Raw genomic sequence first — 22,494 nt, forward strand, 5'->3', positions numbered from 1 at the left:
GGATGCTTCCCAATTTCCTAAACGTGTGCCAAACACCCTGCCACTCCTTAGTTCCTTCCGTTAGAGGATAAAACAGGGGAACGCAACAACCATCAACAGCCAACAGCAGTAACATGCTTTGCTCCAATTTGGAACTAAACCCCAAAGGGTAGCTTTCATTTTAGTGGAGTAAATTCCTGACGAACCCAAAAAATTGCCATTTATTCTGCCTTTGTTTAAAAAGCTTTCACAGCAGTGAATGTGGATGGAATTGTGTATTCATTTTCTCAAAAACAAGCCAGACCCCAATGAACTTTCTCCTCCTCTCAGGAGTGCAAATGGAATCAGATACTGTGAAAAAAGTTTGTAAAAATGGAAATATGAAAGAAGAGCTCCAGGATTTGACTGTTCTCACCCTGTTCTGGTTTTCTCCTGGGCACCCCTGGTGCTTATGGCACGAAGGGCAAACTCAGCCCCCCTGCATGGGAGCGCAGCAACGAACGGGGATACAGAGCTGGGACCCCAGCGGGGGCGGGAACACCAAAAGCACCAGGCAAGAAAGAGCAATGCGGTTGTGGCAGAGCCCGTCAGTGCGGGTACAGCACTGCGCTGGTCCAGCCCGCTCAACATACGTGGGTGACTCCATGGGAGGACACTTGATGGCTGTATGACATATAATCTGTTTAACGTTAAGTACATTTAATGGAAGATATGGGAACAAACTGCCGACATTTTGGAAACATAGTGTTAGAGATATTTAAAGGCTATTTACAGGGGAAACTATATTGGTTAAGTTGGCTTGTGAATTCAAGCTGATATGGCTACACCAGTGTAGCTTTCCACATGTGTACCTGGCAAATAAACCTCCATGCAACAGAGGCATTTTCGTTGGCTTGTTTAACTTTATTTGTGTAACTGGAGAAGCCTTTCCTTGCCGGCAAGCCCTCCAGTGATGGTCGAGGGGTACAGAAATACCGGTGTTTTGACATAGCAGTCCACTAGAGGTCCTGCTCAACTCAGAAGGATCTAAACCTCCCTCGGTTAAATGTGATAAAATGCAAATGAAAACATGCACACATTGTGCACACAGACTGGATACATGGATGCATATGCTAAATTTAGGGAAATGCAAATATGCATCTGATTCATATGCCCAGTGACTGCCAGCACAGGAATAAATCAGTTAATTGGCTGAGGCCAAAGCAGCTACAAGGTAGACAAAACATTGACTGTTGACCAGTACGTAGTCGCACCAGCCGCATGCATAATTGAACAAACACCTTTTATCAAATCAGGCTCTGTATTACTGAAAAAGAAAGCTGAATGCGCCTTGTGCTGTCTTCTGTCTTAAATCAAAATCTTACCTTGGGTTCACAGAATGGTTTGCCAAGGTTGAGCACGGGGCTGGTGAGAACCCATCTGGCATCCAGGAGTCTTGCATGGAACTGGGTGCAAATAGTGCGTCTATCAGGAATCAGACACTGGCTGGAAGCGAGATGTGAAAATCAAGCTCTGCTGGCAATCCCGGAATAGCTGGGTGTGAGGAGAAAGACGTGTGATGCCACAGCTACCCAGCTATGGCAGAAGGTACCTTCGGCAAGGCTGAAGCACACAAGTAAGTTGGTTGCACAGCACGCCGGGAGCATTTCTTAGAGAACAAAAGATTTGGAATGGGGAAATACAACATGAATTACATGCACAGATAAATATGTCCCCTTAGGTGATGTGTTAGACTTGGATCAGCAGGGCTGGAGTTCAGCCACTTGGGGAAGTGATGTGTCCCCTTTCAACCATCCGCTTTCTGGAAAACTGACCGGTGTTTTTTTCCCATGGGGAGCTGTGGAGAGCTGAGCAGGCCGGTGGGCGTGCAGCAGAGGGCTGCGCTGCGAGGGGCTGTGGCTGCACGGCAGCCGCTCACTGCTCTTTCACCGCCCGCTTTAAATCTTGCGCTGACAGTGACAGAGCAGACGGCCTTACTCAGCTCCTGTTCTGCTCTTCGAGTCATATCTTTTTATTTTATTGACAAAAGCAAGTTTTCCACCTTCTCAGCGCTGCAGAACCAACACAGGGAGCAGATTCCCCTGTGTGCATCACAAAGACACAGCACGGCTCTTGCTGCCAGTAGCTTTTCCTGAGGAATGGCAGATGCAGACAAACAAACACCAGCTGGTAGAAAAATCAAGTCTTGGTGTCTAATCTAAGGCTTGATTTTTACCTTTGCATTGGAGAGGTCTCCTTTAAATCAACACAAGAGGCCTTCCAAAGCTGCACACATGCAGTTGCTCCAAAAACTTCTATAATTGTATCTTGTGAACAGACATGAGTCATGAGCAAAATTCTGAAAGCCAAAAAGGCTTTAAAATTAATCTAAGTAATCATCACATTGCCATCAGCACTGCCTAAATCCTACCTATAGCTCACTTTGTCATTTTACGGATAAAGAGAAGGGTCCAACTGGCCAAGCTACCTTGGCCTATAGGTGGGGATATGGGAGAAGAAAAGCAAGACAATACTGAGGGTTAGCTGAGAATTATCTAGTGAGCTGGCGAAAGGGAGAGCTAGAGAAAGCAGGGGAAATAACTGAATACTTCTCCTCCCACACACCCCAAAAATGTTTGTCTACCTTAAAACCTAAGCAACCAGACAAGGCAGGGGGCAAGGAGAAAAAATATCTAGCCGGAAATACTCAAAGTTGTATCTTTATGGATTAAAAAAAAAAAAAGTTCTGTCTGACTCTTTTGTTTTCACGGCATTTATTTGGCCTGTTCAAGTAAGCTGCACCCAGAGCCCCTGAGTCTCTGCAAAACTGCGGTTACCAACGCAGCTGCAGCCCAGGACGTGGTTTTACGCAGGGTTTTGGCCTCGCTCTTCTGCGGGAGCCTCAAGACCAGAAACATCCACTGCTTTCCCATCTCCTGGTGACAGCAGGTCAGATCCTCCTGCTTACACTTGAGACAATTCTGCATCCCAAGCAGAGGAACGTTGCACAGAAGAGTCAAAAAAAAAACAATAAAAAAAGAGCAGGAACAGAGAAGGAGAAAGGGCAGAAATTTTGGAGCTTTGTCTGCAATAACTCAGGAAGAAGGTTGCAGAGGGAAGAACCCTATTAAGCTGAGCTGACCTGAACAAAGCCCAAGGCCTACAGGCAGAAGACAAAAAAGGACGGGGGAAGTGTTAATACTATAACCACAGCCCTCAGATTAGAGGTGAGGGAGTACAAGGCCTGCAGCAAATACGGGAGAAATTTGAAATTCAGTAGGTGCTGCTCTATCACACAAAGTCCTTGGAGTGTTTTCCTGATAGAAAAAAAGGTCTCTCATATATTACTTCTAAATTCCATAAAGTATCAATGTGAACACACTCTATTACTCCATAAAGTCCCATGCAAACAGGTCACAATCTTCTTGTCGATCATACGTAAAAGGCACTACACAGATATTTATTTCCATCTATTTATATAGCCTCCATCACCATAGTAACTTAGCCTTCTGTTAACACTACATGATATCTTCCTTTATTCAAGAGAGGTAAACCACAGATTTTCCGTTATCAGCACTCAAGGTGACTGCACCATTTTCACGGTGATTTCAAGAGCACACCAAATTCTGCGCTACCAGTGATGCCCGCGGATTATTTTGGCGCGGGGTAGGAGCAGGGAAAGGAAGCTCCCCTCCAACAGGACGTCAGAAATAAGACCGCGCTGGAGAAAAGAGCAATATTAATCCTTGCGTTCCATTTCATCTCATGCCAAATCAACTGCTCTAAATATTGGATTTTTTTCTAATGCTTAAACTGAAAAAAAAAAAAAAAAGGCAAGAGCATCTGAGTCCAAAGAGAGGCTGCAGGCACTGTTTGCTGCACATAATCACTGAAGGTTGCGGTGCTGTGAATGTATTTCTGATTATGTTTCAGTTCTTCGTTATTAAAAATGGGCTGCAGTTGATTCATAGTTTTGCTGCAATCAGCTGAAACCCAATTACCATCACAGCACAAACTGATGCAGCCTTTCAGACTGCCAGGAAGAAATACCGCTGTATTTCTAGCGCGCTAGTTTTCCTCAGTGGCAAATACAACTCATTTGTTTACACAGTCTGGGATTTTTCACAGAACTTTGTATAACTAAAAGCTACAGGAACAGTTTTACATAGTCAGGACTACTCAATAGAGCTGGATTTCTCCTCTTCAGAGAACTTCAATCTGACATTGAGCATGTCACAGTTACAGCATCACCAAACCGTGAATCTCTCCATCACGACCCACATGGCCCTCCCTAAACCCTACCCTGCGGAGCTGAGTCCTGCCCTCTCCTGGCTTGCTTTCGTCTTTCAAGTCAAACCTGTTCTCACGAGCCCACCAGTTTTCTTTAGAAACACCATGGGGTAGCAGCAGGGTGGGGAATGACATTTGTGGTTTTGCCAGACATTCAGCATAAGCAGCAAGAGCAATAATGGCTTGTCACTCTGCCCATGTCTTTTTCCTTCCCTCCATCCAACCTGTCACTTTTCTTTGGGATTGCCCACGCAAAGAACTAGGAAATGACTTTCATTTTCCCTGAGTATTAGACCATTTCTCCGTACGTGTACTTTCAGTGAATTCTTCCTACAGAATTATAGCCCAAGGGGTGTTGGTGGGCAGAGACGGCAACACAGCTGAGATTGGGAGTGTCGCAAGAATCAACAAATTGTTACACCAGTACTGTGTCCTACCTCTAATTATAGGCAGTTTACATCCGCTACGTGTATATATTTATGCCAAAATATAGCCCAAGTTAAGAAAGAATAGAGATTTGTGCATCAGCTGAAGTTCAGGATGCAGGACACAGATGCACGGGGAAGAGGGAACAGCTGAACAGGGTTATTGGGAAACAGGCAGCAGGAAAGAAATAAAGCCGCACCGCATCTTTGTGTTTCTGTCCTTCTTCAGAGGTCGTCAGTGAAGCCATATCTCCATTGGCAACATCACAATTGTCTCCACAGCAACAAACGTGATGCTGCAGAACACTGAAATATCTATTTTTAAAAAGGTAGGAGGAAAACACAAATGTGGAGCATGTAGGGGTTGAACAGCCACACAAGGCTAGTAACTGTAATGGGAGGTGCATAAAAATACTCACTGAAAAAGCAGCCAAGCAAAATGAGCTTCTGAAGACTTCTCCAAGCGTAACATCTCCTGGACACCTCATTACATCTTGTGGGCAAAGGTAGCAAAGAAGCCACAGAGGCAGCAAAATTCTCCTCTGCTCCCCGGCCCCATGAAGCCAAGCGAGAGGAGCTGCACAAGCCAGGAGAGGAGCTGCACAACCAGCCAGGGAATGCCCACCTGGGACTCGTGTCGTGAGAGGGACCAGCCTACCAAAGGACAGGCGTAAGCCAGTGGTTTACACGGCAGTAAAGCGCAATTACTTCTGAGATGAAGACCACTTAAAAGGAACTAAAAAGGATTTGCGAGCATAAAATAAAAGGGATTAAAGTGAAATGAAGCTTATTTTCCAAGCCTGATCTAGACATATCCAAAATGCTGTAAGCAGCAATGCCGTTAGGTTCACTGAGCTCTTGTTAAAAATCCTGAGAAATTTCTGTTACAATTTGTATCATCCAAGGTTATGAAAACCTCTTCAGGTTGGCTGTTCTTAGAAACACTTCTGACATTTTAGACTGAAATCTTAAAAGAACTCCTCCTAAAATGCAAGGGTATATGAATCTAAAAATCTCATTGATTTGCTTTGTCTTAAACCCTTCTGATGGGGTCAGGACACCCAAGTGGCTGAGAAAACCTTCTCTTTAGCCATTGGAGAGAGGGGACGCTTGAGAGAAAAGTCCCCTCTCTGTTCATCCTTGAGAAAATAGCCTCGGTTTAAAACATGAGCTGTAAGTACCATGAAAGCAGTGGTCTTCTCCGAGCAGGACCCTGCTAATCGGCAAGTGCATTGCTGGGTCCTTCCCACCGTATCTGACAGCGCTGACTTACAAAAAGAGCCTGAAAAGTTAAAAAAATAATAGTATGGGGTAAGAAATAGATTTGGGCAAATGAGTAGTGGTGATCTGTGATGCTTCCAAATCCCTTATATCCCAGCCTAGACAACATCGCTATTCTCCCTGTTCGTGAACCTCAAATTGTAATCAAATTTATGCAAAACAATTTTAAAAATATGAAAAGCTATGTTTAACATTTGTATAGAAAATACAGTACTGTAAATATTTTTAATTGGTGCTATGAAGGATGTTTTATGCTGCTTGTGCTGTGCACTGTGTAAGTTTTGAAGTCAATAGTTTATCACTGAAACTGGCTGATGGTTTCCACTGAACACACGCTAACAGGAACTGGGATATGAGAGTGCAATAAAGACGGTAAAATAGATGGGAATACTTTTCACTGCAGAAGTAATATATCTTTCTTCAAAATAAGCGTTTCTCCTCTGTGGCTTGACAACAGAATTTGATTGTCTTCAGCCTATCTGGAAGAAAAAGAAACCCCTCAGAAAACGCCAATTTCTCAAAACAAAAAAAAAAGGTTCTGTTTTTAAAAATGTTTCATCTGGAAGCATTTTAGACCCTGGGAGGACTTTCAGAAAAACCCAGGGGTGGGAAATGTTTGCTCTGCTGGACAGGGTCGTCTGGAACACAGATCTAGATTCCTTTCCTCTCTGGATCAACCCAAACGAGTGCCCCCGACTCTGGGGAGCTGCCGCTTGCCGAGCAGGTAGGAGGTAGGTCTGCATCAACGTTTGGAAGGCTTTCGGCCTCGCCCTACAGCACAGCTCAAACACGGGGTTTTTATGCCACAGTGAAAATATTTTTTTTCAGGATGGAAAATCAGTTTCCTTCCCAGTTCCATTTTTAAACAGCAAGCCAGAAGAAACCTGCCTACTAAATGATTCCTTCACACTTTTGGAGGTTTCTCTTCCTCTGCACCTTGCAATAAGTGCAATTCAGGTATGCATTAAAAAAAAAAGACAAATAACAAAGTAAAGGCACAGGACTGTTCTCCTTTCTACAACAGTCCAGCCAGCTGCCACAGGAAGAGAGAAAGGCAGCAGAGGAAGCTAAACCAGCCCTCGCTCCCTTGCATGGATGAACCCAGAAGGCCGGCAGTCCCACCCAAACCCTGCCCACTGGCACGCACTACCTGACAGTGACCTGTGCACACTACAGGGATGATTTCTGCACTCAGAATTTTACATTAGATTTCCAAAAAATCTGATCCCAAATTGTCAGATCTCCATAAACTTGAAAAAAAAAAAAAATTTAAGAAAGCAAGGTTTGTGGAACAAAGCTAATGCATGTCCTTCACACAACACCAGTGGAAGCTCAGTGAATTGTTAAATGCACTTAAATTCCCTTGTATCAGGAAAGATGAATCCTCTCAGCAAAAGATTTTCAATAACACTTAAATGCCAGAAGATTGAAATTACTCTGCTAAAATCCAAGGCAGTCTGAGCATTTCTCACATTTCTGTGTTTGTGGCATTAAACTTTCAAGTAGGACTCATGTGCCAGCCCATAGAGAACAGGACAAGGTCAGGCTCTGCACTTGGTATTGCATGTGTCCACCAAGAAATGGTGAGTTGGGGCACATCAAAACAGGTCCAGAGAGTTTCGACAGCAAGAGCGCTCAGAAAGAAACTCAAACCCGCTGATCCTGCACAGTGAGCTCTGCTGGGCTGTCCAGTGCCCAGGAAAACGATAGCTGTGCCCATGCTGGGTGATCAACAGTTCATGTTATTGAAAGCACACACATCTGTAGGGGTTCAAAGATATCTCCAGTGCACAACTGCACAGTGTTTCTTGTCAGCTGAACCAGCACTTGGTGGCAGCTTCCTTTCCTCTTACTGCAAGCAATGGAACTGCTTCAGAATACAAAGCCCTGCAATGCACTAGGCTCAGGTTTAGTTTTAGAGGTGTGGTTTTGACCCTCCGGTGTCCCAGCCTCCTGCTGGTGCCGTTTTATCCTCTCTGTCCACATTCGTGCCTCAGGCCCAACAAGCCCGTGTGTGTGGTTGCCATCTCCAGCAGCAAGGTGTGGTCAGTGCCCCTCATTCCGCCCTGCGTGCAAAATGATTCTCCCCCCCGACAACAGATATTTAGAGACCTACATCCCTCCTAGTGACATTATTCTAGCTCTTATTTTTATATTGATAACAGAACATTAGTATGCACAAGTGCAATTCATATTTTATTATTTTCCTATCTCATAAAATAAAGATATTTAAATCACCAAGGAATTAAAGGAATGAAAGGAGCATTATGCTTAAGTAGCTACAAAATGTGGTTTACATCATGTAATGGGACATGTTTAATGTGGTTTTACACAGAAGCCTTTCATCATTTACATTTGCCTCTGGCTTAATAAACTATGTCATTCTGTTTATGTTTGTTACAGCTGGATATAAATGCTTCCCAAGCAGCAACCCCATGAATCACACCTGGAACATGGAAATTGGCAATCAACATTTTCATACATCACTTATGTGCTTCTGCCTCTCAGCCCTTGAGCTTTAATCTTTTATTTAGGAGTGTGCCAAGTGCTTTCAATTAAACTTGATGGCCAGCCATGAGCACCGATATCAAAGAGTCTAAAATGATGTAGGGTTTCAGCCTGCCATCCCCACTCTGAGGAACATCTTGTTCCAAGAGCCATCGCTCTGGAGGGATACAAACACCCTCTTCGATACCGAAGGAGATGAAACGGGGCCTCTGACTTGTATTTTGTCACTACTATAACAGCCAAGTGTCCTTCTCCACAAAAGATGGTGGAGTCAAAGACAGAATTCTCACCGACTCCAGCAGAGGTGGGAACTCACCTCCAGCCTTCTGAGGGCTTTGGGTACAGACGGCAGCAATGAGGAGAGACACGGAACTGGAGGTGGTTCATCTGGGAGGTGATGTTTCCCCAGGAAGCCTGGCCGCTGTGCAGCGGCCTTCACGTGCTGAGGACGCCCTCCACAACCAGCCAAGCCTGGCTGCCCGCGCAGAGCCGCGCCTCCCGGAGACACCGCGGCAGCTCAGCCTGCGCCAAGATCAGGTGGCTCCATATATATTTTTAAGCCTAGAACCACAGTAAGATTCCATGAGAGACAGAAATTTGCTGTATATATTGGGAAACTATCAAAACCCCACCACCTTCACATTGCAGCCGCCTTCGGTATGATGAAGCTGCCGGAAGGAACGGAACCGGAAACAGCGATGCTGGAAATGCTGCGTATGGCCCAGTTCTACCCTGGGCTGCAGCAGGAGCGGCGTCCCCGGTGCTTTCCAGCACACGTGTATGGATCTGCTGTACACCAGCTAAGGCAAAGCCTTGCTGCACGTACCTGCGGCACGCGTAAGGGCACGGGGACTCGCGGCACTGGAGTATCCTGGGCCCCTGCGCAGCCCACAGCAGCGAGGCGGCCCTGGGCTTTCACAGCCTCGAGGACAGGGAAGGAGTGAAGTGTCTGAGGCCTCCACGGAGCCCAGAGCTCAGCAGGGACGCGTCGGTAGGAACGGGCAGGACTGCACGGGCAGGCAGTGCAGGGGCCGGGGCTCTTCCCAAGGCCGTCGCTCAGCACCACTGATGGGACACCAAGGAACAATCTACAAGGGGGGAAAACATGTTTATGCACATTCACCACTGACTACACCACAATCTGACTTCCCAGTCCTCTTCAAACCAACAGCCATTTGCAAAAGGAGGCACGAGTAGCTTTGTACCACAGACCCATTTGAAATTTCTGGAGCCCCAAGTGCTTCAGAGAGCTGAGCATCCCTGGCTGCAGAGCACTGTGTAACAGCTGAGTAGTATCTCAGTGCTACAGAGATGCAAACTACACGGCACGAAGAGGTAACGCTGTTCTCATAGCAGGGGGACAGGGCAGCGACCTGCCCACAGCAAGTCAATGGCAGTCAGAAAATGAAGATAGGTGACTTGACAGTCTCTGTTCTCCAGTATAAACATGAATCCAAGAACATCCAGAGTATTAAATTTAGCAGCTTCGCATCCAATAAAACAAGAATAAACATTAGGGGGATTTATTTTAAAATTACCTTTCACAGCCATTTTTATGCAGGACCAGATTCCGATATGTAGAAAACTGTTCTCTTTATGAAAGAGATTACAAGTGTATAGATCTCTAATCTCTTTCATCAGTTTTCATTAAAAATCAGTTGTGCAGGGTTGAAAGTTCGCCAAGATTTTATTAAATTGGGCGAAGCCGGAGGAGGAATAACAAATACGTCCGCAGGGATAAAGTGTTGCTGTCATTATAAACTTCACATTTTCCTCTCAATGCTGGGTTTCCATTCTTTCCCTACAGTACTTTCTGGCTCGTGTTCATTTTGATGTTCACAGTCTTAATTTAAATCTAGATGCAGCACACATGATATAGCATAACAAAGATTATAAATCTTGTTTGGAATTGCATTATTTTTATAGGCATGTCAAAGAATGTATTTAATAAAATTTTACCTAAAATGCTCTTTATGCTTAAATAATAGAGCTACAAAGTCAGCATAATAGTAACAAAAGAGGGTGAGAAGGAGAAATTTTTAAAAAATAAAATAAAAAGGAAATGAAACAGGTAATAAAAAGAGATTTTCAAATGAGGTTTGGAATCAAAAGCAGTGCCAGGAAGGCATTTCAATGGAAAGGAACTACCCCACATGTTAGAAATTGCAGAGGAAAAGGTTCTTGTAAAAATCTTAGACTAGAGGAGTGCAGGCAAAACATCATAAGCCATACAGCAAAGCACAATGGCCGGGGTAATTAGGGGATGAAAGGAGAGCCTGGAGAAGGACATGCCCATAATGGAAGGGGCAACACGAAGTGTGTGGAGAAAGGCATAGGTTTTCAATTAGGCACAAAGACTCATTGGCAAAGTCCTTCGACAGAACTAAATCTCCATCCAGGACACAGAGAAGGTAGGAACTTAGGACAGCGAGATGTTCAGACTGTGAGCACTACTGGCAAAGGAAAGAAGTCAAGAATAGCAGCAAGAAATGGGCAGACGGTAAAACTTTGCTTTTAGTCTAATCATCTTCTGAAGAAGACTACACTCTACTCAGTAATTGCATGGATGGCTTCCATTCACAGAAAACTTCATGTCATTCCAAATAATTAGAAAAGATGGATAACGGCTGCGGTATTAACACATGCGTACCCTACCAAGGTATAAGAGGGAGGTCAGAAAAGCAGGTAGTGCTTCTGTAATACTTCCACACTTGCAATCACTGGAGTTAATCCCCAAGTTTCATAATCAAAACTCATCAAGAAAACACAGTTGATGAAATCAGAAGAAATATTGCTTGAATAACACTTGAGATGGGATTGGAGATTTTTGCAGCACTACATCATTAGAAGTGATGGGCAAATCCTGATCAGCTTCTAATAATATAAAGTATAATAATCCACATCTTTTTAGTAGCTACCTTTATCCATTTTAACTAGAAAATCACTGATAACCATAATATGTCAAACTCAAGCAGGTCTGCAAACCCCATCGAAACAGAAATCAATTAATTAAGACTGCAAAATATCAACAGAAAACAGTAAGGAAATATTTTGACTGGCTCTCATCAATGTTTTACAAAACAGAAAGAACCCCAAAGTGGTACACACAACTTGAAAAGTGTAATGCCACCAGCAAAGTGACAAACAATCAATAAGACCTTGGCTAGACTTCCAGGTAAACAGAATAGCAGCTAGTTATTTATTAAGAACGGGGCACTAAATGACACAGTCCTTAAAGAAAAAAAAAAAATAAATAAAATTAGCACTTCTGCGTTTCAACACCAATGACAATGGAGTTACATATGGAAGAGGAAAATAGACACTGACATCTACGTAAGTGGAGCAGAACCCTCCTGAGAACAGACTTTCTTATCAAGTTGTGTGAATTTTCTGCATCCAGCTGAATTGAGAGCACTGGTTTTGCTGCATTAAGAGAATCTCCACTTCCAGCCTTGGTAGGAATCTGGGTTTACAGAGAAATGTGGAAATAATTAAAGTGGGGGGAAAAGCTATTCATGTTTTCATTTCATGCTTAGGTTCATTCAGAGTTTGAGATGAAGGGATGAGTCATCGGTTCTTATTTTATTCAGACCCAACCCCTGGAGAGTGTTCGATTACATGAAGCTACAGTCCGTACCCTGGCAGCTAACCAGTTCTGTACACTGGCTGCCATTTTTCTGATCCTTCATATCTGAGAATCACCCTAAAATCCATCAGCTAAAAAGCAGCGCCCGTGTTACACGTGGCAGCCCCCGAGCACGGTGGCCTCGCTACCACCAGGCTTCATCGCCTCTGCTATTAACACCGTGCCAAAAGACTCGGCCCCGAGAGGCTCTGAACACTTTCCAGGACACGAAGCACCACATACAGCTGTCCACAAGAGGCTTTAGGGTTATCGGTTGTCACAGCTTATGGGAAGCACATCCAGGAATGCTTAATGTAAAGAGAAAGAGCTGCTTGTCTGTCTCACTGGGCCCCCTTCCCCTCCCTTAGTGATGCTGGTACCTCAGGGTACAGAGAAAACTGTTGGACGTCACTTGTAACTAAGGATTAACCACAACTGCTGAAGTTCAGACGTTGACCTTTCCTAAAATACATGATTTTTTGACAAAAGCACTTGTAAAGTGGAAAGGGCTTGTCTGTATTTGAAGGTTTTGGTAAGGGGGAGAACATTGGCTTTTTTCTTTGCTATACTTCACCAGCTGTATCAAGACATTTCCTCATTGTAATTCTGAATGGGAATGAGCGCTGTTCCTTGCAGAATTCTCTGCACAGTCTCATCTCTCTTCCTTTCATACGCTCCTTCAAAAGATTATTTTTAAAATGTAGTGCAATCTGGTCTCAGAAAAAAAAGAAAACAAGAAAGAGGAAGTATATTTCATAGAGGCAAAAGCCCCCCTCCCTGCCAAAAGACAGACAACATGGCTTTAGCTAGAGAAGGTGGAATGATACTTTCATAAATGCCTGAAATGCACCATGATACTTCACAGTATAATGGTGCAGGGACAGCACAAAAGTCACAGAGCCCTCTTGGTCATGCAGGACATGATCATACCCCCCAGTCCAGATAAAGGAGATGTTAAGACTGTGGCTGTTCTGGGTGTCACCCATAAAACAGAAACTCCAAAGCAAACATGAATTTAGAGACTTAGCTCAGCCCAATAGTTGTCTGAGATGATCTAAGGAGCCAGGGTACACTTTTGTGTACACGAGCTGCATTCCCTGGCTGTTTGATGAATACAGATCAGCTGCACAGCGCAGGAGCATATTTCATTTGAAAGATGGAGCTGTTTGCTGTACCCGCAGAGATGAGGTTTCAATAAATGCAATATATGAGACACAGGTCTCATATATTTTTCTTGTCTGCCTCCACCTCAGGTTTTTTCCATGTATATGAGTAGTAACAAAGAGGATTCATTTGTTAACGAACAGACTTCTATTTCTCCAGTGCCCTTCGATTAGTTGTTTTAACAGGAATGAGAATCCAAAGTTAAAGCTTCATTAATGTTTCAGATTACTTTTCACAGTTCATACCAAATCACTTCCACTTATCTCTTCCCTGTGCTCTTCCCTCTAAGCTTTAGTTACCTTTTATACTCTAACTGGGCTCTAACTCTATTCTTCAAGAATGCAACGGTGGTTTTAAACCACCACCCCCAACAGAAACACATTCCTGATGGTGGGCTGCACATACCTGGTACCTCCACGAGATCAGAGGCTTTCAGAGCCTTTGTTCCTTATTGTTTTAGTAACTTCAAAAGAATAATATGTTGCGTAGACTCCATGCTTGTTTTGTATCTAACTTTCATGAAAAAAAATGAAGAATCTGAACCCTCTCATCCACTACACTTCTTTTTGTAATCATCCACAAAATGCGGGATAGCCCTAGACAAGCAAATAGTAAACTCAAGTCTGCCGATGCCTCGATACATTGTGAGCTTGATTATTTATTATTGTGTCTTGGTTTGTGTCTTGACTCTAGCACCAGCACACATTAGGTTTGTTCTTCCCAGCCTTCCCTCAGGCTGTTTTGACAGGAGAAAGACTAATTGGGAGTGACTGGGGATGGGCTCTGCCTCTGCCTGGCCTCAGGACAGGTGGCAGGTCCCTGGGAGCAGGGACACGCTCTGCTGAGGATGCTCCGGTCACTATTGCATTTGCAACCCTTTTTAGCCAAATAGACTCAGTTCCAGTTGTGACCACTGCGCCATAGAAAACAGAAGGGTGTACGCCCAAATAAACTCCCAGCTATTTGAATTATCTCAAAAGCAGAAAGACTGAGATGCCTTTTTCATTCAGATCTACAGTCTCCAAAAATCCCCTCTACACTATGGCTTGTATGTGCCAGCACACAGTAAATCACCAGGATTTAGTAGCGAAAAACAGGATTTCCAAAACGGGAAACATTTTAATTCATCATTAGAAACTTTGTCAGTTTTCCCAGACCATTTCATAGAATTTATGAGCACTTCACATCCATCAACACTCATTTAACTGCCAGCCTCAGACAGGCTTTTCATCTTACGGACCATTAGACCTCTGCAGTGAAGCACAAGCCTGATTTAACCCACACACACATTGTTCTTCTCCTCCCCTCTCTCTTTCACTCTCTTCCTTCAGCATAGTTAATAGAAAAGCGCTTTGGGCACTTTTTACAAGGGGCTCAGCTTCAAAGAATCAAGGCCTGGCTACATCCTACCAATCTTCATCCATCGACAAGTTAGACAGCTCATCTAGGGTTGGCAATAAGCCTTAGCTCCCTTCGGGTTCAAAAAAGAAAAACAGGTACATTGGAAGGGTAATTCATCTCGCCCAAAGACAGGTAGATGGATCACCCTATGGAGACTCAACTTCTCTGTGTAGCCTATAGGGGAATCTCAAACCCAGCTTAGCTGGACAACTCGCATCTGGATGTAGGTGGAGTGAGTAGTCAATGGTTTCTCTGAAGATACGTGCACTGATTTGCACACACAGCTCCAGCCGCTGGGCACAAATCAGGCTGCACATTCACTGAATCCTCTGTTCCCAAAGAATGCAATCACCTGAACGTCCATGCACGTTTCAGGAAATAACTGTAAATCTTTCTTCACGATATGGCACCTGCGGCATAGTCTAAAAAATGCTTTTGAAAAAACCAAAGTTGCTCTGGCAAGAGATAAGAGAGAAGACTACTTAGTGCATTCTCTGCTAGTCAAGGAACTAACTAGTCATTCATGTTGGCAATTGAACGGGACAAAATAGATCAGCATATACATAATTACTGGACAAATAATTCTGCACCTAAAATCCCAAAATAAAGTTTTTTAAAAAACAAGATAGAAGCAAGTGAAGGCACTCAGAGCACCCACGGAATATATGAGAAGCATCTGAGATTTGGAGTCTTGTGAGAAGTTGTTGTTTTATTTAAAAGATTGGGATTTTTTTTAATTGGCTGTCCATAACTACATTTCTTAGTTTTAAAATACCATGTAATCTAAAGTCAAGCAGCACCAAAAACTAGTATTACAAGAATAAAATAGATTACATCTAGATGATGGTCAATATAATGAAGTTTACAAGGGACAGGACTCTGAACCAGCCTCCAGGTGAGATCACTTACTTGGTAGCCCAGATACACGAAGAGCAATTTTCACTTGAGCAAGAAGCAGACAAGAAAGCAAGCACCGATTTCAGAGTTGGAAGCTGGATCTACAATTAGAAGATTTCAAACAAAACTAAACCAAAGGAGTTGAATGTCGAGAGCTGCTGAATGAGTGATATGTCAAAAGGGACTCCAATCTAGAGAGGGCGTAGGATGAAATTCAGCATGCTGATTTCAGCATCTTTAGCATTATAAATCATTTCCACTGCCACAAGATATTCAAAGATGGTCTATAAACCTAAAAAAAGACCCCAAAGGTCGCTGATATGTTTCTTGCTAATTCAGAGTGGTCTGTTTAAGCTCACCTCCTAGAACTATATCATTACATCTCCCTGATAGAACTGGACAAATCAATATAGACCTGATGATACTTCATCTGCATAATCATCCCTGTATAGATTGTTAACTGCGAGGGTGGGAAGTGAATTCATTATCAATATCTTAAAAAGCTCAGCAAGTAAAATATTAAATACTATATTCATCACAGTCATTATTTGACAGTACTAGACCATTACATGGTATACCACAGAGCCAGTGGGCAGGATATTTCGAATTAGTCAATGCTATGGCTTTTTGTTGCTATGATTAATGACATTTGCATGCTGCAGAAGGATCCAGTTCAGCTCCCACTGTGTCACATTCATTTCTCCAATAAAAATCACATGTTGCCAAACTGTGTCCTGTGATCCTCTCCCAGTCTTTTCTTCAGGCAAAATTCCAGTAAATGCCAACGGAGACTTTTCCTGACTAAGCACTTCATTATCGGACCCCTCCACATTATGCGTCAGAATTATGTGAGTAATGAAACTTACTATTGACACTTTTCACCAAAAAATTCTAAGTTCTGCCACGTATTTTAGTACAAATTCAGCAAATATGAGAGTGAACTAGCGAGTTTCATTGCTGGTGGGGAGCTCTGATCACTAATAACACTTTAGTGCACTGACTCATTCTTTGGCTTTTGACCAGTCACTTGAACAGCCTTTGCCTCAGTTTCTCTACCTGTGCCACATGACATGGGAGGAGATGAAAGAATTAACTTGTCTGTACAGCAGTTTAAAAAGCAAAAAAATAAATAAATGACATATCACCTAGTCAGGAGTTAGCAGTAAATATACATTGAGCATTTCAGATTCCCAGTTGGTTCCCACCCCCAATTAGTGCAAGTCTAGTTACAGCTTGTCTCTGATGTATCAAGAAGTGGACCCTCAAGAAACAGAGAAATAACTCTAAACTGTGTCTGCAGCGCAGGCTACATCGCTCAAAATCATCCCACCCAGCACTCAGACACACACTTACAGAGATGTGATGGGTTTTATCTTGCTCAGAGCGAGGACTGATGTCTTGATCTTTCAAGCGAGAAGAAGATCTCAATCTGCAGCCGAACAACGCAGCTCCGGGAAGTGCCAGGGCAGCCTCCTCGTACCCACCGCGGGAGGTTCGGCTGGGACACGCAGCGCAGGACAGGCTGGATGGACACAGTCGCTGAGAGAGGACAAGCGCCAGCAAAGGGACTTCAACAGAACATCAGGAGAAGTGCAAGAGGTAAAAGGTGCCTTCTAAGAGAAACAGCAAAATGCTCTCTGAATGGAGCATGTGTATGAAAGGGCGGCAAGCTTCCAGTGCTACAAATTCCCAGCTTTTAGCTGCTTCAGAAGTTCTCACAATTGTGCTCAAAAGCAGATTCTGGGCTTCATCTTCAAAGTGAATGAGGGAAGAAAACCAAATATGTCAATGACATGAAGAGAGAGGATTCATTAGAATTTCAATCTAACACCCAGGTATGTCCCAGATAGGACTCATAAACAAACCAAATAAAAACACATCCACACAAAAAGGAGAATGCAATGCAATGACAGCCACCTCAGTAATGTATCAATAGGATCATCACAGGCTGCAGTGAGACGTGGAGTATGGCAGCATCTCCCTTTGCGTGACGTTTGAACTTTCCAAGTCCGGAGATCACACACTCCCTCTCATCTCTGCTGCTCTTCCTTGCTCACCTCGTACGACCATCCTCTAAACCAGGAAGGTTTTAGTGAGCAAACCACTCAAATCAAATACTTCAGACAAAATATTTTCCAAAGCCTAAGGTGCCAAAGAATTAACTTGTTTTATCCAAAGCACTGGGCATCGGTGCTTTTTAGTGTACTTGACGCTGATCACTGCAGCCGACTGCCCCAGCTGCACACAAATACACACAGTCACAAGCTGAGGAGGCAAAATCAGCTTCATTTTTGGCAGAAAATACGGCAAATCGTGCAGGAGGATGAGACACTTCGAGTAATATTGCCTCTGTTTTCCAACAGCCTTATGAATTCAGAAGTGTTGAAGCACGAAAAAAGACAGCTAGAAATTCCATAGTCTGAATCTTAATCTGGCCCTTTACTGAGAAGAAAAAGGTATTAATTAAAATACATCTACAGAAAGCCACAAAAAGCTGCATTTTAGAAGCAGAGATCTTTAATTATGCTGTTGAGAAGAGCCAGGCAGAAAAGCACATTAAAAGACAGGTTAAAACTACAGGCTGAGAAAAAAAAGACTGGAGTGGTCTTTGCCTGGCAGAGTCAGGGACTTGGCTGAGTCACTTCATCTCAGTAAAATGAGGATCATGTTCAGCTGCCTTAGAAGAACACTGTCAATATTTTCAAAGCACACAGAAGGAGCTCCACAAGAATAAAAGTAGCTGTATTCAATTCTCTACTACCATTAATACCGTAATTCCTGTTCCTAACAGGCCGGTACATTATTTTTTTCCATACTAGAAGTTCCAAATTCCATAATGCAAGAGAATCCTCAGAATAAAATGAAGGCTTTAAAAATGATGGCCTGTTTAATCCAAGCATTTAATCAAGTTAGAGGAAGCAGAAGAGCAGCAAAAAAAGGGGAACAACAGGCTGGGAAAGAATAAAGGCACTTGGGAGAGGGGAACAAAAGACCCACACCTTGATTGTGGCTCCTACTTCTCGGCTCAGAAAGCATCTGGCTTCCATGTGTCCTAATCCCTGCCTTTTTAAAAGCCAATGTCAGCTCTGATGCCTGACTGCAGATGACGGCTGCGCTCCATGAAGAGGAGTGAATTCCAGCAGCACCTCATCATTCATCCCTTCTAACTGAGCCGCACAGACAGCCCAGAGCATCAATCCACAGTGACATTTGGGCTCCAATTATATATCATTGCATTAAAAGCCCAAGGGCTGATCCTGCAGCATTGTTCTCCCGTACGGAATCCATTTATGAGATGCTTAAATGCTTTTTAAAACTAAGTTATGAGGACAGCTCTAATAATTACAAGGATCTAACTACTTTGAAGCATAATTTGTGGTAGCTTTTGGTGAGGACTAGCTGCTCTCACAGTTGTGCTCGTGGGCCTTTTGAAGCTTCCCGCTGATTAAGGATTTTAAATGCCACATCGTAGAGGTACAGCCCTCTCCAGCCTACATGAAAGCCGGCAATTACCCAGCTGCAGACAACATAAAAAGCTTTTTTTAAAAAAATTACATGTATACTTTAATAACACCTCTGCCTTCTTTCTGCTCCGCGCACCAGGTGCTGCTGGAAAGGCTCGGCTCCCCCAGGGCCAGCGCTGGGGGCTGCTGGAGGGACGGCCCCACGTCTTGCTGCCCGTGGGGATTATCGCAGGGTGAGACCAGTGTTTGGGGGCTGTTCCCCATCCCCAGCACACGCTGCCTCCTGAAATTCCTTCTCTAAGAAACCTAATTATCAAAAGACAGCTGCAGGGAACCTATGAACCGCGTACATGTTCTTGCAGCACTTAACTGCTGTGCAGTTCCTGTTAATTAATGCTCATGATTTGCATTTACATTGGGCCTAACTTGATTACACGCTTTGTTCCATCATCAGGGGACTGTGTAATTCCCCAGCTCGGTTGCAGAGAGGGGGTTATTAGAGTCCATTGATCAGGATGAGATAATTCAGGTGCAGCGTGGCACTTCATGTCAGGCCAACGACAGATGATTTTGGTCACCCTGCGCCATGCCTCTTTCCAGCAGTACATAATGCACCAAAGAATTTATGGTTTCTAATATTTTTTTTCTTTCTTACCCTTTTTTCCCCCCACTCCTCCCCCCTAAACACACACATTCTCTCTTCCTTCCAAGTGTGTCTACAGCACCACAGTCCACATGAAATCGGAATAAAACCCACTGATAGTACTAGTGAAGGGTCTTAACGGATTTTTCAAGACCTCTGTGCACAGACCTACCAAAATAAGGAGCACTTCCTTATGCTTTCTCACAGCTCTGGCTCAAAAAGTTAATAATGAGAGAAGCATCCACGTGCCAGTTCTGCAGCTTGAGAGAAAGCAGAAAGCCAAGGAGACCGCGCCAACACACACCAACATCACTGCCTCTGGTCGGTAGAAGCTGTGAACGCACATCCTGATGTTTGCAGAGTCTCCAGCAGGTTTAGAAGAAAACTGTCTGATTCTTCCCCCTCCCTGCCCTGGAGTCCCTCAGGACTGAAAGACCCATATTGACACATTGCCCCAGCACAACCTTCTTCAGCTCTGCAGTCAGTTGGAGGTAACACATGTTCCTAGGCCAAGCCTAATCTCACCTCCACTTTCTTCTATACATCACCACCCAATCCACATGACATCACCAGTCACACTTCAGACAGTAAATATCATCTCATTTTTAATTCTCTTTGCTGTTGCTCTTGTTTTGCTGAATTTCTAAAATTTCTCAGAAGTAGCACTATCAATGTCAGGCAGTTCTTCATATGACATCAGCTTCCCCTAACATGAAAATTCAAACATTAGGAGAGATGGACCACAGACGAACCTCAGTACTGAATTTTCTTTCAACCAAAATTTACATTCATTACATTTTGAAGAACACAGGTATGTTTTGATGTTTTCTTATAAACCAGAGGACGGGAACAGTTCATACCTATGCATATCTACAGGTCCTTAAAAATATCCCCATGCTACTGTGTGTATTCATGTAGCACTACGGAGAAACGTTCATTCTCCTTCCCAAGGTACGTTAACTTTATGCCATCACTGTTCTATAAATTCTGGCATCAGTGCTAGAATATTTACAGCTTCACAGCTCAGTTATCTCTGCAGCGAGATGCATCATTGTTCTCCTTGGGACCCTTTCACCTTCCCATCTTCATACACTACCTACAAGCCGACCTTGCCCATAAGGCAGGTAACCACATCTCCAAACGTCTTTCTCTGCTTGTCAGACTTCTCAGCAAGGCAGCCAGATATAAAACACTGGTTTAGTCTTTATTTCAGGCAGATTTCATAAAAAAACAACAAATACCCACTAAATAATCAAGTTATTTCCCATACTTTAATTCTACTTCGGAGTAATTTCTGTGCTGTCTTCCATAACCCCAGCGTGCCGCTCACTGCATCATTTGGCAGAAACAGTCGTGGCTCTGACTGTTTGGTTTGAATTCAGAAGCACAATAAAACAGGAATTAATTTTAATGTTTTATGTTTTATAGAGGTCCACACCACTGGACAGCCACTATTTTTGCAGTCAAATAGCTTCTTTCCCTTTTTCCTTCCATTTGACTGAGAATCTTTAAGTTGCTTAATTCTTCAGTGCTGGACCCAGCTTTACCCTTTAACAGTAGCGTATTTTCTTCTGCCCAGCTTGAAAGGATAGTTTTAGTTGATTAACTCAGATATGCTCCAGAAAGACACTCTTTTAATTTAATTTTTAAATGAAGAACATAATGTTCACATTAGGAGCAGCAATAAGGAGAGGGAAAAAACACCCTCAATAATTATTAAAAAGACCAGAATTTCAATTAAATTCATGGCCAGTAACAGGAAGGGTAAGAGGATCCAATTACAGCAACTCTTACTTCCATCAGATGCTCCATGGGAATAGAGATGATCACATGTGAGAGTAAAAATTGCAATATGGGATCCCACATTAAGATGTTGGCTCTGAACTGCACAAGCAGCTTTGATTTTCTGTCACTTTCACTGACAAGCAATGTGCTTCTCTCCTCTAACTTGCACAAAATCTGTATTTATAAACAAGTTTTCCTTTAGGTTAATAGATACGAAGAACCTATTACAAGTACCTTGTTCTATATCAACCCAGTGTGCACTAAAGATTTGTGAATTTGCTACCAGCTCAGCTAGAGCATGATAAGTGGAAGCAGAATAGCGCCTGCCACTCTGTAAATGGAATTTTCAGGATGGTAAAAAAAAAAAGTATATGCACTGTTCAATAGGATGAGAGATGGAAAAAATTCTTGGCTGTCAGAACAGCTGCTGTTTGAGAAGAAAACGGATGAGTGTGTCCAGTGTCACTTGCTTCCAAAAAAGAACAAAATAAATCTTTCATATTTGTCTCATTGCAGGAATATCATCTCGCTGCCACAGAATCGCTGCTACACTTTGTGAATGACATCTGAATTGAAAGCCTCGGCCCATTGCAAAAGGGGAATGCACGCGGCACTGTGTAATCACAGCTGTGCAGTGATATTTACTGTAATGTGCTACCCAGACAAGCAGAAAAGGCCAAACTAAAAGGGCTCCTACAAAATGAAAGGGGTGAAGTTTAAGAGGTTACAGCTCAAGAACCAGCTGTGGTATGAATTTACAAGGCCAGTCTTCTGCAACTCACACCTTCGTGTTGTCACATACACAGGAATTGGTAAAGATATAATCCACACTTGCAAATCACATCACTTGGAAGCACTGAAAAAACTCTTTCCAGGGTTCAAATATTCCATATTCCAAGAAATGAGAAAATAGAAAGTTTTAAGCTACCTTTGCAAAAGCTCACTGTTGCACTGCTGGGCACCTCCACATATATTCCAGTTCACCCATATCATAAAAGAGATAAGAAATAACTTAGAAGGCTGCAGAAACATCTCCAACTCTATATTCTCCCC

Source organism: Caloenas nicobarica, chromosome 15 (genome assembly GCF_036013445.1).
Source record: "Caloenas nicobarica isolate bCalNic1 chromosome 15, bCalNic1.hap1, whole genome shotgun sequence".
Taxonomy (NCBI): domain Eukaryota; kingdom Metazoa; phylum Chordata; class Aves; order Columbiformes; family Columbidae; genus Caloenas; species Caloenas nicobarica.